Source organism: Ascaphus truei, chromosome 1, assembly GCF_040206685.1.
Source record: "Ascaphus truei isolate aAscTru1 chromosome 1, aAscTru1.hap1, whole genome shotgun sequence".
NCBI classification, from domain to species: Eukaryota; Metazoa; Chordata; class Amphibia; order Anura; family Ascaphidae; genus Ascaphus; species Ascaphus truei.
In genome coordinates this window covers 146001645-146016813 of record NC_134483.1, presented here as the reverse complement: position 1 = coordinate 146016813, position 15169 = coordinate 146001645, and the positions used below count along the sequence as shown (strand labels likewise).

Sequence of the window (15169 nt, the reverse complement as noted above, 5' to 3'; positions counted from 1 at the left end):
GTCAGTACCCTTCCCAGGTATGACATTCCAAACTGCCGGTAGGCCTGCCCTGGATATGATAACATTGTAGCTATCCAGGCTGCACCTGCATGCTAGGCCCTGTGCAGGAGTTTAACCCCAACACTGCCTGTGAGTCCAGGCTGACACTGTAGTATTCCCCGCGAAGGATAATGCTTGGGTGTTTCTGCCAGGGTGGAATAGATCGGATAGTACAGTCGGTAGTCCTTCTCTGCGTCCGCAGAGTAATGCTCCACCACCCCCTGGAGTTTGCGGATTAGCTGAACCCAACTCGCACCTCCGGGGATAAGGCCGGTCACAGGCCGGCAGCCATGGTTGCAAAAAGGACACGTCGCATCGCTGGCAACGAGCTTCGTCCCCTATCTCTCCTCCCGGGCAACCGTAGATAAGACAAACATAGTGCAGGAACTTCTCGTCCGCATCCCGCAGCAGCAGAATGCCTCCTGGCAACACGTATATTTGACAGGGTAATTTGAGCATAATGGCAGATCAGGAGCAGCTTGACACAGGTCTTACTGCGCTGGCCAACACGTGCGTCTGAGGCTGGCGCACTACACATCCGGAACCCCACTCAGCCATTGGATCTTCGACTCCTCCCTCTGATGAAATCAGGAGTCCCAGCCGGACTAGAAGGGGCGCGGCTACGGACTTTAGTGCCAAGCCCAGCTAGTTTTTTGCAAATTTGTGAGTTTGCATTTTGCAAACTGACCATGTGGTTCCTCTAATGTTCGCGGCAACTGCTTTCAGACCTCAGGAACCTCCACAGGGACCTTGAATTCTCCTCAGTGCCTGCGACGAGTTCCATCTTGGGGTGTTATTTTTTTCAAACGACCACAGGCACTATAATTCCTCCCCAACTGCAGGCGGATAGTCCCAAATTGGGGGTGCTGTCTTTCGTTATTCCCACCGACTGGGTATACTATCCCGCCCCGCGTAAGCTCCGGCTTACCGCCCGACCGGTATCCTGGCAGCGCCCCCTTGCAGCCTCGGTTTCTTCAATGACATCGATTCTAAAACGTATCCCGATTTCAGAGATGTCAAAATGTGAAAAAAGGTGCGTCTTAGAATCGAGGAAATATGGTATATTGTTTTTTTAACCACTGAAATTGCAGAATGTGCAAGAAATACTGGTCTTGTTAAGTTACACAATCCCCTCCGGCACAGTGCGGTTATGTGATCGGGTCAGCACTTAGCCCAGAAATGGAAGAGGAGGAGGAGGAGTCCTTCTGTATAATTTCCCTTCTCTTCAGATCGCGTCTCGTGCTCCTTGGGAAGCTGAAGGGGAAACAAAAAGAAGCTTTCCATGGGGCATGAGGTAGCCGCTTCGTCACACGGACCCCAAAGTACCAGACCCCGTAATGTAGTGACTATGTGTTGGGGCATCCAAAGTATTAAATAGAAATGGCCATGTTTGTAGCAAATATGTGTATTTTTCTTTGGGGCTTCTGAATGGGGAGTGTTTGTCAATGAATGGATTCCTTATCCCCCCTGTCCTTAGCAGAGAACCAATAAAGATAAAGGGGATCTGGCTGCGCAAACTCTTGTGTTGGACACACACTGACATCAACCAATGGAAATCAAACATTTCTAAATTCTCACCTCACCACATTGACAAACTAACTTTAAAGCACCAATCCCGCCTAACTATCCCCCTCCCCCTTTTCTAACGACATGAGAATTGGGGGAGTGGGTTTCCCGAGATACTTTTTGGGGAAGTTACCAGTGTTACTTTCAGGTTTTTAAAGGTATTTCAATTGCCTTCCAATAGGAAGACACTACCTATAAAGTGGTGGCGTCCCATTGGCCGACGGGACCTGCACGGTGTAATGGACAGGATCGCTGCTTTAAAATAATATATTATGTATTATATATATATATATATACACACACACACACACACAGTGGTCGACAAATCACCAAAAAATCTACTCGCCACCTAGTACCAAACGTGTGCTGCTTGGGCCAATATTTACTCGCCCGGGGGTTAAATCCACTCGCCCGGGGCGAGCAAATGTATAGGTTTGTCGAACACTGTATATATATATATATATATAAATGTAAATACAACTGTATGCTCATCTGCATGTCTTAGGCAGGTCTGCAACCCCGCCTTTCCCCATTATCACCCAGCACACAGCACTTCCACTGCAGCAAGGGATTCTGGGAAATGACATGCAAATGAGCACACAGTGCCACTTTTTGCTTCAAAAACCATTTTAAACATGGTTCCCTATAGGCTTAAGCTTGCTGCATGGTCACAGCTTTGAGCACAGCCAGGGTTAAGGTGCAAACCCAGAAAACCACCCAAAGACAGCTGTTTCGACTATATATATTTTGAAGGAAAAAATAATACTGAGTAAATATGGGCATGTGAATAAAGTGGGGGCTGCCTTTCCAAGAAACAAAAGCTTTCATGCAGCAGAAAATAAAGGAGAATTAGACATAGAAGTGAATGAATTTCGGTTCGGGGATAATATTATAATGAATCATCATACTGTATGTCTTGTCAGACTTTCCTTTTACTTCACATTTCCCTTGGTCTTTAAGGAGAGAATGCATGTTTTTTTTTTATGAACTTGTTTTTAGGTTTACATAAAGTTAAACGGTTGAATAACCCAGAAGTGCATATGGTGTAAGTAAAAGGGCCCAGCTTAGTGTTGTTCGGATGACCACACTCTTGTTCTTCATTCTGCCTTTTTTGATTATAATTATAGGGAAACCACAAGAGTAAAGTGCAGCGGCGTTTACAACGGAGAATGAAATGCTGCACTTGTGGAATTGATCATGATTAGAGAGAATAGGTCAGCAGCTTGCTTGTGGTAGTCCACGTGTGTGCATGATAGAAACAGGAAAAGAAGAATACTGCTTCAGAAACGGACCCAGGGTATTTACTTTCATTTCGTATAACTTGGCAATGATTTGCTGGGAAGGTCCCTAATTGCAATTCCAGACAATTCATGTCTACAGGACTCAGTCACTGGATTAAACCTGCTGCTTTTTCCTTGTCGGTTGATGAGCTGGCAAAGAGGTTTCAAGGAACTATGTTATTATTCAATAAAAACTAAATCTGTTTCCAAAACTTAGCTTGAAAAGTTGGACTTCTGAGAGTGTCCCATAGCCCTTCAAATTAAGAGACTGTGGCACAGTTGTAGTATATGTGGTTAACGAGAAGGGCGAGAAAGAGTTCATTGGGGGTTGCCATATTTAAGTTTTATTGGAGTTCGGGACGCCGAAATCCAGTATGAAAGTATGACGTCATAATGAGTGATGAAGGATTTTCACATGCTTCGAGCTGAATGGTATCTCCCGATTAACCGCTATATTCTTTGTTTTTTGGTGGCAGGGCGGTGAAAGACACGCGCTGAACCAAGAAGTAGCTGGGAGATAAAAAGTAATGCCCACAGGGTGGGTGTCATGGTAGTGGCAGTGACCTAACATTATTATTTTAATAATTTAGTAAGACGACATCTATTGGAAAAGGTAACTATTACACTGAAGTGGAAATCTATTATGTTTTTATGACTGATTTAATTACAGTCATTTTAAGTTCAGGCATTTTATGTCAAAGCACTAAATAAGGGACAATTATGCGTCTCGACAGACCTTTTCCTGGTCAAGTATATAAGGACGTCTGGCAACCCTAAGTCTAACCAATGTGGAGTGTGAGCCTCTGTGGGTGGCGTCTGGGATTGCCGCTCTAGCCTATTTCCTCACTCGCAAGGAGAGGAGGAGACGGAGAGAGAGACAGCAAGAAGAGGAGGAGACAGAGAGAGAGAGAGACAGCAAGGAGAGGAGGAGACAGTAGGCTGAAGAAGAGGGAATGGAGAGCAGTGTGCACATGGGGCAGGAGGGAATGCAAAGAGAGGGGGGGGAGAGACAGCAAGGAGAGGAGGAGACAGATGAGATAAGTAGGAGAGGAGGGAGTGTACAGTGCACAGAGAGGAGCAGACACAGTAAGGCCCATAATATAGTGGGGGCGCGCACGCTCATGCATGTGACGCACACTTTTCGTGTGTACGGTCCATGCTGCTGTGAGCAACAGGCTTCGGAGGGTACTGTGTGTGTGTGTGTGTGTGTCACTGGGGAAGCTGTGTGTGTGTATATGTGTGTATATGTATATGTGGGTATATATATATATATATATATATATATATATATATATATATATATATAAAATATATATATTATATATATATATATATATACAGTGTATATATTTATATATATATATACAGTGTATATATATATATATTATATATATAGCAGAAAGTAGCCGTGTTAGTCCAGTTGCGATAGTGCAGAATAAATGAGTTCTTCAGTATTAGGTGATACCTTTTTTATTGGACTAACAATTTATGTTATAGGACAAGCTTTCGAGAGTTCTCCTCTCTTCTTCAGGTCAAGCAATACTGATATGCAAAGGATTCTATGGCTAAAACAGTGTAGAGATGTCGCTGTTTAGTTGTGATTCCTTTGTAATCAGTTTGGTCAGTGTCTTTTTCATACGGCTATATGAAGACACTGACCAAACTGATTACAAAGGTATCACAACTAAACAGCGACATCTCTACACTGTTTTAGCCATAGAATCCTTTGCATATCAGTATTGCTTGACCTGAAGAAGAGAGGAGAACTCTCGAAAGCTTGTCCTATGACATAAATTGTTAGTCCAATAAAAAAGGTATCACCTAATACTGAAGAACTCATTTATTCTCTGTGTGTGTGTGTGTGTGTGTGTGTGTGTGTGTGTGTGTGTGTGTGTGTGTGTGTGTGTGTGTGTGTGTGTGTGTGTGTGTGTGTGTGTGTGTGTGTGTGTGTGTGTGTGTGTGTGTGTGTGTGTGTTAAAAATTAAAAAAAAACATGCTGTGAGAAGAAATTATTTATTAATATTGTGCAACTTTAAGAACACATATATATACACATACATACAGTACACACACACATTGCAGACTGAGCGGTAGCAGCACGAATACATACCCTATCGCCCGGCTCCACGCTCACTGCCGTGCGTGCGGCCCTAGCATACAATGGCTGGCTAACCACAGCCAGTTATAAATGCAGCGCGTGCACACAGCGCAGCGTGCACGCCCACTATATTACGGGCCTAAGGCTGGGAGGAGAAAGTACAAGGAGGTCTATTTTGATCTGGTTTTGCTGCCGGCCAATCAGTTGAACACCAATTCTACAAGTGTACTGTAAATAAAATAAAGTGCACTAAAAATGAAGGGTTAGTACAAAATTAATCCCACTGGGAGGCAAACTCTGAAACTTTCCCAGTGGACTCGGCGTACGTGTACTCTGCCCGGATACGGGAGCGCATCAGTGTCTGGAACACAGCCATGATGTCTGTTGGGACCTCCCTCTCCACACACTGCTTCCTGGTCTTTTAAATGGCTAGCTTAGCCAATGCCAGGAGCAGGTTGATGAAGAGATCCCTATGCTTATTGTCCCGGGACACTGGGCACCCGAAAATAAAAAGGTGAGGGGAAAAGTGCAGCCAGAACTGCAGGAGAAGGCCCCTCAAGGTGGATAAGAGGGGCTGCGGTCAGGCGCAGCTAAAATAAATATGGTTGTGACAGTGAAGGGGTACCCCGGCCAGTAAATAAAGTTATTATCCCCGGCTGGGTGCCCCTGAGTCATATTATAAATGTGAAGTGTCAGCTCTGCAGCCCACTGCGGGCTGCAAGCCTGTAAATGCGTTAGAATTGTCTGTGTGTGTTCTGCTAGGAATAAGGGGACCACATGTATTATACTAAGCTACATTGCATGAGTGCGGTCACCGTTATGGATTCGTTCAGAGTATTGCAACAATGTTTCACTGCCAAACCGCAAAGCGGAAAAAGGGTTTAAACTCCAGCCGCTTTTTTGCACTGACGCAGGGAGCTAACTTAGGTTAGGAGTATGCCAGTGCTATGACAGTTTGTGTGAGTGCTGCTGGGGTACAAACAGTAAAGCAGTTATGTTCTCATTATTAACTTTAATAACAAAGTCAGGAATGAAAGTTCCTCTCTTTTTTTAGTGCATTAAAGTTATGAGAGGAAGGAAATTAACATTCAGACAGGCAGGGCAGCGGATACATTGGGGATTCACAAGCACAGTATATGACTGGCAATGCCGGAGAGTGAATCATGCATACCTTAAGTGCGCACTTCTGAGGCACCTTGCAGATGCGTCGCCAGGCTGTCGGCAGAAGTCCGGACTTAAAAAAGACAGAGACAGGACACAGTGTTACTTTAGGAGGAGTTATTATAAACAGTTTGCCAGCAGATGTCCGGGACAGAGGTAGACATTCTGCCGCCAGAGAGGGGGGCTTGGTTAGGTTTGCTAAGCGGCTCATGGGTGATGTTAGCGCATGCCTCATGGCATACCATGAAGCTCCTTGCCCGACTGCAGGAACTGTTGGCAACTCTGCCATAAGGTGAAGATTTGGTTCCCACGCCGAGATTGGCTGCACATAGTACAGATAGGCTTGAATAGTTTTAAAAGTCTGTGCAGTCAGTGGGGACGGTAGATTAATCTAAGAAACATTGTGCGGTACAAAGACTATTCCATCGTAAGTAAGGATTGTACCCCGCTTCAAGAGTTCGTTAGAACTAAGGATTAGCGAAGGAATCCTGCAAGGACAGAACGAAAAGATTACTTTCGGCAGAGAAACAAGGGTCGCATGCAGCGCCCCTAGCCAAGGACTGTCTCACGGCTCTATTTTCGCACCAGCCCTGCTCCTGGGAATTGGTGCCTGGAAATTTCATTTTTGTGAAGTTTGTTCCGTGGACATTTTATTTCGTTTTGCCCCGTTCCAGTAAGTGTCTATTCGTGTTATTTTGTAAATAAAGCGGTGTGTGTTTCTCGTGTAAATAAATCACAATTTATTTTCTCATGTTTTGCTCAAAGGATCCTGGTATTTTTGTGTTAAAAGCATTGGTCTCCCGTGACAATGGTACACGGACTCCCGCTCGCCACAGAAGGGGCCGGTGGCGAGGGAGTCCGTGAAGTGGGCCAGGGCACGATGGAGGAGACAGTTAGGGGGGGGAAGAGAGCTCAAAACAAGGGGCAAGGCATTACCATGAGGCGTGAAAACAAAGAGAATGTTTAATTAATAACCTTTAGGATCTGCTAGATTAGTATGTTATGCTGAGTTGATACAAAAGACACTGGCAGCTGAATGTTAGTAAACTCTGTCAGCTCTGTTGTGATGTCCTTGACCCTTTGTGACCTCATAATGACTTAAGCTTATAAAGGAGCAGCACAGCAGTTTATGAGAGACACTGTTTGAACAAGTGTCGTGTACTTGTCTCATTGTGAGAAAAGCAGCACGTTTCAAAGAACAAGGGTGTGATGATCCAGGTAAATGATCAAACGCTTAGTTTTACACCCTGTGGGTTGAAGATCTCGCTCCGACAGCTAATCTGGACTATAACCACATATTTTTTTTTGGTGGGGGGGGTTATTACATTTATGACTTACCAGACTTGCAACCTCACATCATATTTTGTCAGGTGAGTGAAAATACTAGGGCAGGGGAGTATTTAAGGAGAATTAAAAAGCGGGAAATCCATAAAGTTTAAAAACAATAATAAGAAGAGCAGATGCACATCTGCATCAGTCTGACGTGGAAAAAATCATCACGTGTTCAGCAGCTAACAAATCTTTAGCAAGTCCTAATTTAATTCCTGACAATCGTACAGCTCAACCCTGTTACAACGCGATCCGTTACAACGCGAATCCGCTTATAACGCGATGCAAGCGTAGCTCCCTATTTTCGTATTTATGAATACTTTGCAACACGATTATTGGTTTCTTAAATAATTTATTGTACAATGCATACAATTGTACATTATTTCTAACGCGATCCGCTTATAACGCAATGTGATTCTTTGGACCCCAAGCACAGCGTTATATAAGGGGGTTGAGCTGTATTAAGTTACAAAACCTGAGATAATGTATTTTTTTCAATGTGCTCCAGTATTACAGAAAACATTTTCCCTCTTGTGACATCTCAGCAGGATCGTCATCACTTATTATAGATAAAGACTTTCTGTAGTTGTCTGTCTGGTAACATTGGTTAATTCTGTATGTTACCTTTGCAGTGTCTTAATAACGAATCAAGGGTCATGGCCGTTCTCTCTGCTGAATGGGCAGTTCGCTCTGACGAGAACTGTAGCCTTCCACTTCCATTTCTGGCAGCCGGGGGGCAGTCACAGTGATGTGATCGCACCTAAAGCCATCACATGATCGGAGTTGGCGGCCCCCCCAGCACTGCAAAGATTAAACACATTATTTGCACCCATTGTGTGGTGTATCATCAGCTGATATAGTGAAATATGTCATCCTGGACACTAGCCACTGAACTGTTTGGGACTGTTTGGCACACAGTTCAGTAACCAGATACTATAATTTATAAACTAAACTGCATTCACAAGGCATTCTTATCTGGAATTAACAATACGTTATCTTAAAAAACCGACAAAGAGGACTCAGACTTCTTTAAATCTAGGTCCTTCTTTTGATAACCATAGACAGCAAATACAGTCCGTGTTTGCTAGACAGTAATCTGCCTGTATGTACAATGAAGGACAGCGTTATATTGCTTTCATGTGATTAATTGCTTTGAGTATTGAGTTGTTTAAATTGTGACCCAGGAATAAAAGCAGATCTAATAATGAGAGCGTTTTATGGTGTACTTCCAGTCTGGTTATTCTTTAACTTATGATGACCTTTGCACCACGGAAGGGAGCCTACCTAGTTGAGCCCAGTATGTGGGAAAAAAAATCTGAGATACTGGTATGAACGACAGAGCGCTTGGCTGCAAAATTCCTTTCAAGGTGAAATCAGAGAACCATGACACTATAGTGACCCGCACAGGTAAGTGGGGAGTATTTCAATATCTGGAAATGTTCGGGAAGTAGATATGTTTGGAGGTCACACATTCATCTTTCAGTTTTATCTCTAAGGCTTTCTGTCAGAATAACTGAGAAAGTGCTATGTAAGATTTCAGTGTGTACAGTAGCTCCAACAATTCACTGCTTGTTAGAATCGCTGGCACAAACCGTACCACTAGAACTCTTAGAACTGAACTTGTGGCACGTGGCATTTCATTTTGCTTTATAAGAAAGAAATAGGGGCCTATGCAGAGAGCAGCGCTATTTCGAAATTCGCCATTTTTTGGAGAAAATCGCGCAGAAAGCAGCAGAAAATGGCGAGTTCCGAAAAACGCGCCAATTTTTCTTTTCTATTTGTAAAACTCGCCTCGCGGCTGGCGAGAACCTCAATCTCGCCAGTTTTAAAAATATCCGTATGCAGAGAGGCGCGAACGGCATCTAGCGGCTGTTCGCGCCAATAAAATGGCGCGATTGTCTCCTTTTTGCCTCGCCAAAAAAAACTGGCAAGAAGCTGCCGCTCGCGGCCATTGCAAAGGGAAAAAAAGGCGCGAATTTGTTTTTACACGTTTCTGAAGCGCGCATCTCGCCAATTTAAACTCGCCACACGCATCCATGTTAAACATAGCAGAATTCGCACTTTTCTGCATATGGAGAATAAAACTCTCCAAAAAAGCTACTTTTTAATAAATTCGCCAATTTTAAAATTCGCTGCTCTCTGCATAGGCCCCATAGTCTTTCCGCATGCACTATTTCTGTACTTCAGTGAGGCGAATTAACCCCCACCCCACAGAAATCGTGCCTGAAACGTGTTTTGGTTAAACATACGGTATACAGTGCACACTCACCCTGAATAAGCTGTGCTCGAGATTATAATGCATTTAGGCAATTTACACATGTTTGTTTCAGGCAGCATTAAAGTATTCATCTTTTGAGTAGTACCACAAATGCTTTCGAAAAGCACAGCTGTCTGTACATTAACGTCTTTTCAGTGGTTCATGGCCGTCTACTGAATAAGGCTATGTTTTCTCATCTGGCTGTGAGGGGAAAGGGGCAAGCAATTTATAAAGGGGGATCACACTGACATGTAGTGGCAATGGAAATTGAGGGTTTAGTGTGAGCAATAGTCAGACAGAGTAAAGAGATGAATTGCAGTTTTCCTGCATCAATAGCCCAAATTATCTATTCACTAAGTGGAATCATTATTCTCCTTAATGGGATTTGTTTGAAGACCTAATCATTTTGGCCATCTTTCATTATGCAACGAATACTGGATAGGAGGGGGAGGAGAAAGGGGGAGGGTGTCAAAGGTGAAACAAATGCTTTTGGTGGGGCTCAGTTTAAAAGGATTGGAAACCACTGATTATAGGGTAAAGTAAACTCTGCAATTAAGATGTGAAGGACCGGTATGGGTAAGAGCCTGGCATCACCATGATTTAGTTTTATGTTACATTTAGAGCTACTGTACCTCACTAATCCGTAAATCATTCCTCTAAGACAGGGATGCTCAACTCCAGGCCTAAAGCACACCCCAACAGGTCAGTTTTCAGAATATCCCTGCTTCAGCACAGGTAACTCAATAGGTCACAGCTTCAGCACAGGTGCTCAATCAGTCCCTGCTTCAGCATAGGTGGCTCAATCAGACCCTGCTTCAGCACAGGGGGCTAAATCAGAGGCTCAGTTTTTGAGCCCCCTGTGCTGGAGCTGGGATATCGTAACAACCTGGCCTGTTGGGGGGTGGGGGGGCTTGAGGATTGGAGTTGAGCCCCTGCTCTAAGGCACACACAACAGGGAGATGAATTAAATGATTAACCAGGACCAGCTCATATTTATCCACGTACGTACAGTGCAGGTTCTTGGATCGTAACCTTACTCAAACTATCAGGAACTACGGGGTCGATTTCAGACTCTTCGCTGAGCTTGGAACCATACAAGCAATTCAACAAGCGTGTCAGTGTTTAAGGACCAGAATAAGGAAGCGTTCCCGACTAAAGCAATGTCATTTTATTTGATTTATGAATAAATGAATAGCTGAGACTACTCTAGTGTATTCATGAGGCCAATGGTACTGAAGAGGCTGCCTTCCAGTGAGGGTCATTGACTACAGATCTGTGATGCTGGATCTCATTTTATGGTCCTATCGCAGAAGAAGCAAACAGGCATTATTGAACACATTCACCTATATCCTCTCAAATCCAATTACAACACATGTAATAATAATTATAGCATGTTCTTGTACAGCGCTGCTAGCTTTACGAAGCGCTTTACAGAGAAATTTTGCAGGCACAGGTCCCTGCCCCGTGGAGCTTACAATCTATGTTTTTTGGTAAGCAAGCATGCCCTTTTGTGATCTGTACATTTCAAACAGGGTTATATTTTGTCAGCCGATGCTTTTTGAAATGAGATCTCAAGTAATTTTCCCTACTTAAAAAGTATAATAATATCCACTGGTCTGCTTTATATTAAAATAGGCATATTACTGTTTTTGTTCACACTCTTCAGTCTCATGTTATGCTTCTCCCTGTCAGCCAGCTCTCAGGTGTGTAATATTAATGGTTCTGTGGGTAGTAAAATTGTGTAGCATACCTTAGAGCTCTACACGGCAGGAACTCCTATACAGGCATACCCCAGTTTAAGGACACTCACTTTAAGTACACTCGCGAGTAAGTACATCTAGCTCAATAGGCAAACGGCAGCTTACGCATGCGCCTGTCTGCACGTCCTGAACAGCAATACTGTCTCCCTACCTGTACCGAAGCTGTGCGCAAGCGGGGAGACTATAGAGCCTGTTACACATGCGTTATTTACATCAGTTATGCACATATAGGAGGATTGCAATACAGTACATGCATCGATAAGTGGGGAAAAAGGTAGTGCTTCACTTTAAGTACTTTTTCGCTTTACATACATGCTCCGGTCCCATTGCGTATGTTAATGCGGGGTATGCCTGTATCTTATGTTTACTTTTATGTATGGAGCGCTTATTGCCATGATGTCACGTGTATTGCTGCCGTAAAGCGCTATGTACATGGATGGTGCTATACAAATAAAGACATGCATACCTCCAGCTGCACCGCTAAATTAGCGTTCTGTGGATTAAAAGTAAACTCATTATTTTGATCCACATTTACAGTATATAAAAATATCGCTTGCGATGCATTTCATATCTCAGACAGGTCTGCAACCCTATCTTTCCCCATTATCGCTTAGCCAACAGTGCTTCCACTGCAGCCAGGGTTTCTGGGTAATGACAGGCAAATAGTCAGTGTATCACTTTGTGCTCATTTGTTTGCTAAGCGATAATGGAGAAAGACTGGGTTGCACACCTATCTGAGACATACAAATGCACCACAAGTTATATTTTTATTTACTGTACGGTGGGGGTTTTTAGTCACTTTTTTTTTACCCACCATAACTTTTTAATGTCTGGTTAAATCCACATTAAAAACATTACCATTTATTCTACACTGAATACGTTAATGTCAGTGACTTCAGGAAAAACATGATGCACTGTTGCAAAATTGCAAAATTGATCCAAAATTGCTCTCTCTTGGCAATCTGGAGATCTCTGTCTCCTGCTCTAATATTACCCATAATTCTCTCAATTCCCATGCAATACGTGGGCAGAACTAAACGACATCTTAAATTACGTATCATGGAGCATCTACGAATTATCGTTAATATCCCTAAATTGGAAGGAACCTCCAAACCCCTCACTCATCTTCTTGCCCATTTTAAAGATGTACATGATTGTAGCACAGTGGGTATACAATACATGGGAATTGAGAGAATTATGGGTAATATTAGAGCAGGAGACAGATCTCCAGATTGCCAAGAGAGAGCAATTTTGGATCTTTACCCTGCAGTCTAAATACCCAGGAGGTCTTAATGATTATTTCGAACTTACACCCTTTTTAAGATAGATGGGTATTAGTTTCTTACTGTGCAGCTATTACATAATTCTCTCTCTTTTTTCTGTCCCCCACCCTTCCCCTATCCTAATCCTTCCCCCCCCCCTTCCCTTCTTTACCCCCCCCTTTCTTTTTTTCCCTATTTTCTTTCATGTGTTGTTTCTTTTTCCCTTTTTATTTTCCTCATCCCTGCTTATTTCTTTTCTCCACTTTCTCTTCTCCTATTCTTCTATTCTATTATAGTCTAATGTCTGTATGTATTAATATTGTGGTCATTGTGAATTATTGATTATTCATGACCATGAAAGTTTGTATCACCTTATATGGGTGGACTTTAACCCTTTGCGGTCCAATTAATTTTCATTAAGTGCGCCAGTAGGTCTAATTTAATTTTCAGGGAAAAAAAAACATACAGCTTTTTTTGTTTTTTTTTGCACACACTCTCAGCGCATACTCGCTGCGCACACGACACGCGCTGCGCACACGACACGCGCTGCCCACACGACACGCGCTGCACACACTACTCACTGCGCACACTACACTCGCTGTGCACACTACACTCGCTGCACACACTACACTCACTGCGTGCACTTACACTCACTGCGTGCACTTACACTCACTGCACGCACTTACACTCACTGCGCACACTACACTCACTGCGCACACTACACTCACTGCGCACACTACACTCACTGCGCACACTACACTCACTGCGCACACTACACTCACTGCGCACACTACACTCACTGCGCACACTACACTCACTGCGCACACTACACTCACTGCGCACACTACACTCACTGCGCACACTACACTCACTACACTCACTGCACACACTACACTCACTGCACTAACTATACTCACTGCACACGCACTGCACACGCACTGCACACATTCACTGCGCGCACACATGCACTGCGCGCACACATGCACTGCGCGCACACATTCACTGCGCACACACATTCACTGCGCACACACATTCACTGCGCACACACATTCACTGCGCACACACATTCACTGCGTGCGCGCACACACACACACACACTGTACACACACACACACTGTACACACACACACACTGTACACACACACCCACACACAACACTCACTGCACACACAGCACACTGACACCACACACACCACACTCACAGCCCCTTACCCCCCTTCCTCCCTTCCTCCCTTCCTCCCTTCCTCCCTTCCTCCGGTGTCAGCTGCTGGGAGTCATAGTGGGGCTGCCTGCGGGGATCGGCGCAGAGTTGGAGGGGTGGTCGGATCGACGCAGAGCTGGAGGGGTGGTCAGATCGGCGCAGGGCTTTGGGAGTGGGCGGAGCGGCGCAGGGCTTTGGGGGTGGGCGCATCGGCGCAGGGCTTTGGGAGTGGACGGATCGGCGTGGGGGGACGGATCGGCGTGGGGGGGACGGATCGGCGTAGGGGGGGACGGATCGGCATAGGGGGGGACGCATCGACGCATGGGCGCATCAGTGCGGTGCAAGGAGAATGCGGGGGATGTGCTGCGGGCGCCTCACTCCACACTCCACAGCTTTCAGCTTTCCTCCCTCCTCCCTCCACCCGGTCCGACATTGGACCGCAAGTGGCAAATATTAGTGTCGGATATACTCCGACATTCGATCGGAAAGGATTAACAGTGCCTCAACTAAATACTCCATTTTTTATATTTATATTTCATTCTTTATATATATTTATATTCATTTTTATTCACTAATACATTACATTTCTAGCAGTTGAGTGTTTATATACCCTCATTTTCTTATTGTTAATTGCACCTATTGTGCATATTAAGCAATTCATTTAATTATTCATTTACTTTGGAGTGACTGTATATAAGGCCCCCCTATAGGTGTCCTAAACTACGCCTGATGAAGCACTAAATTGTGTGAAACGCGAAGCGGAGTTCATTCAGTGTACACATAGGGATCCAGACTCTTGGCTGTATAGTTTCCAGCCTCCCCACAGAGGTTTGAGCCAATTCCATCTGGTTTACTCGAAGTGGGATGAGCGCTGGAAGTACAGAGAAACGGCGATTGTGGTGGACTACTCAATACGGGTCCTGCGAGAAGCCGCAACCCGGAAGTGTCATCTGAGTTCTGCAGAGCTAGTTGGTCCCAGCGCGCGGGACTGATTTGTGAGTCTCAGCATTTACCCCTGCGCCTACCATCCAACTGAACTGGATACCTGTGCACTGGCCTCTACTGGACTTACATTATTTTACATGTAAGTTTTTACTTGTCATTATTTTATCTGTATATTACATGTACCTTGACCCTTGGTGCGCTTCTGTGCCTTTTTTTGCAAAACTATCCGGCGTTGGAGTCTTTCCACGGCGGCTACTGGTGAAGGAGGGGT

At 44.4% G+C, this 15169-nt stretch overlaps 1 protein-coding gene across 4 annotated transcripts in view; it reads left to right on the top strand.

Moving 5' to 3' along the window:
• MOB3B (MOB kinase activator 3B) overlaps positions 1–15169 on the top strand; it is a 160587-nt gene that overhangs the window by 37628 nt on the left and 107790 nt on the right. Inside the window, exon 1 of one of the 4 annotated variants that reach the window (XM_075595679.1) lies at positions 7342–7362. The exons of 2 other annotated variants lie outside the window; for them this stretch is intronic. The gene's annotated coding sequence lies outside the window, so the exon portion shown is untranslated. Of the gene's footprint in view, positions 1–7341; positions 7363–8738; positions 8881–15169 lie in introns of those variants that run through there. One more of the 4 variants, XM_075595661.1, reaches the window with a different exon arrangement.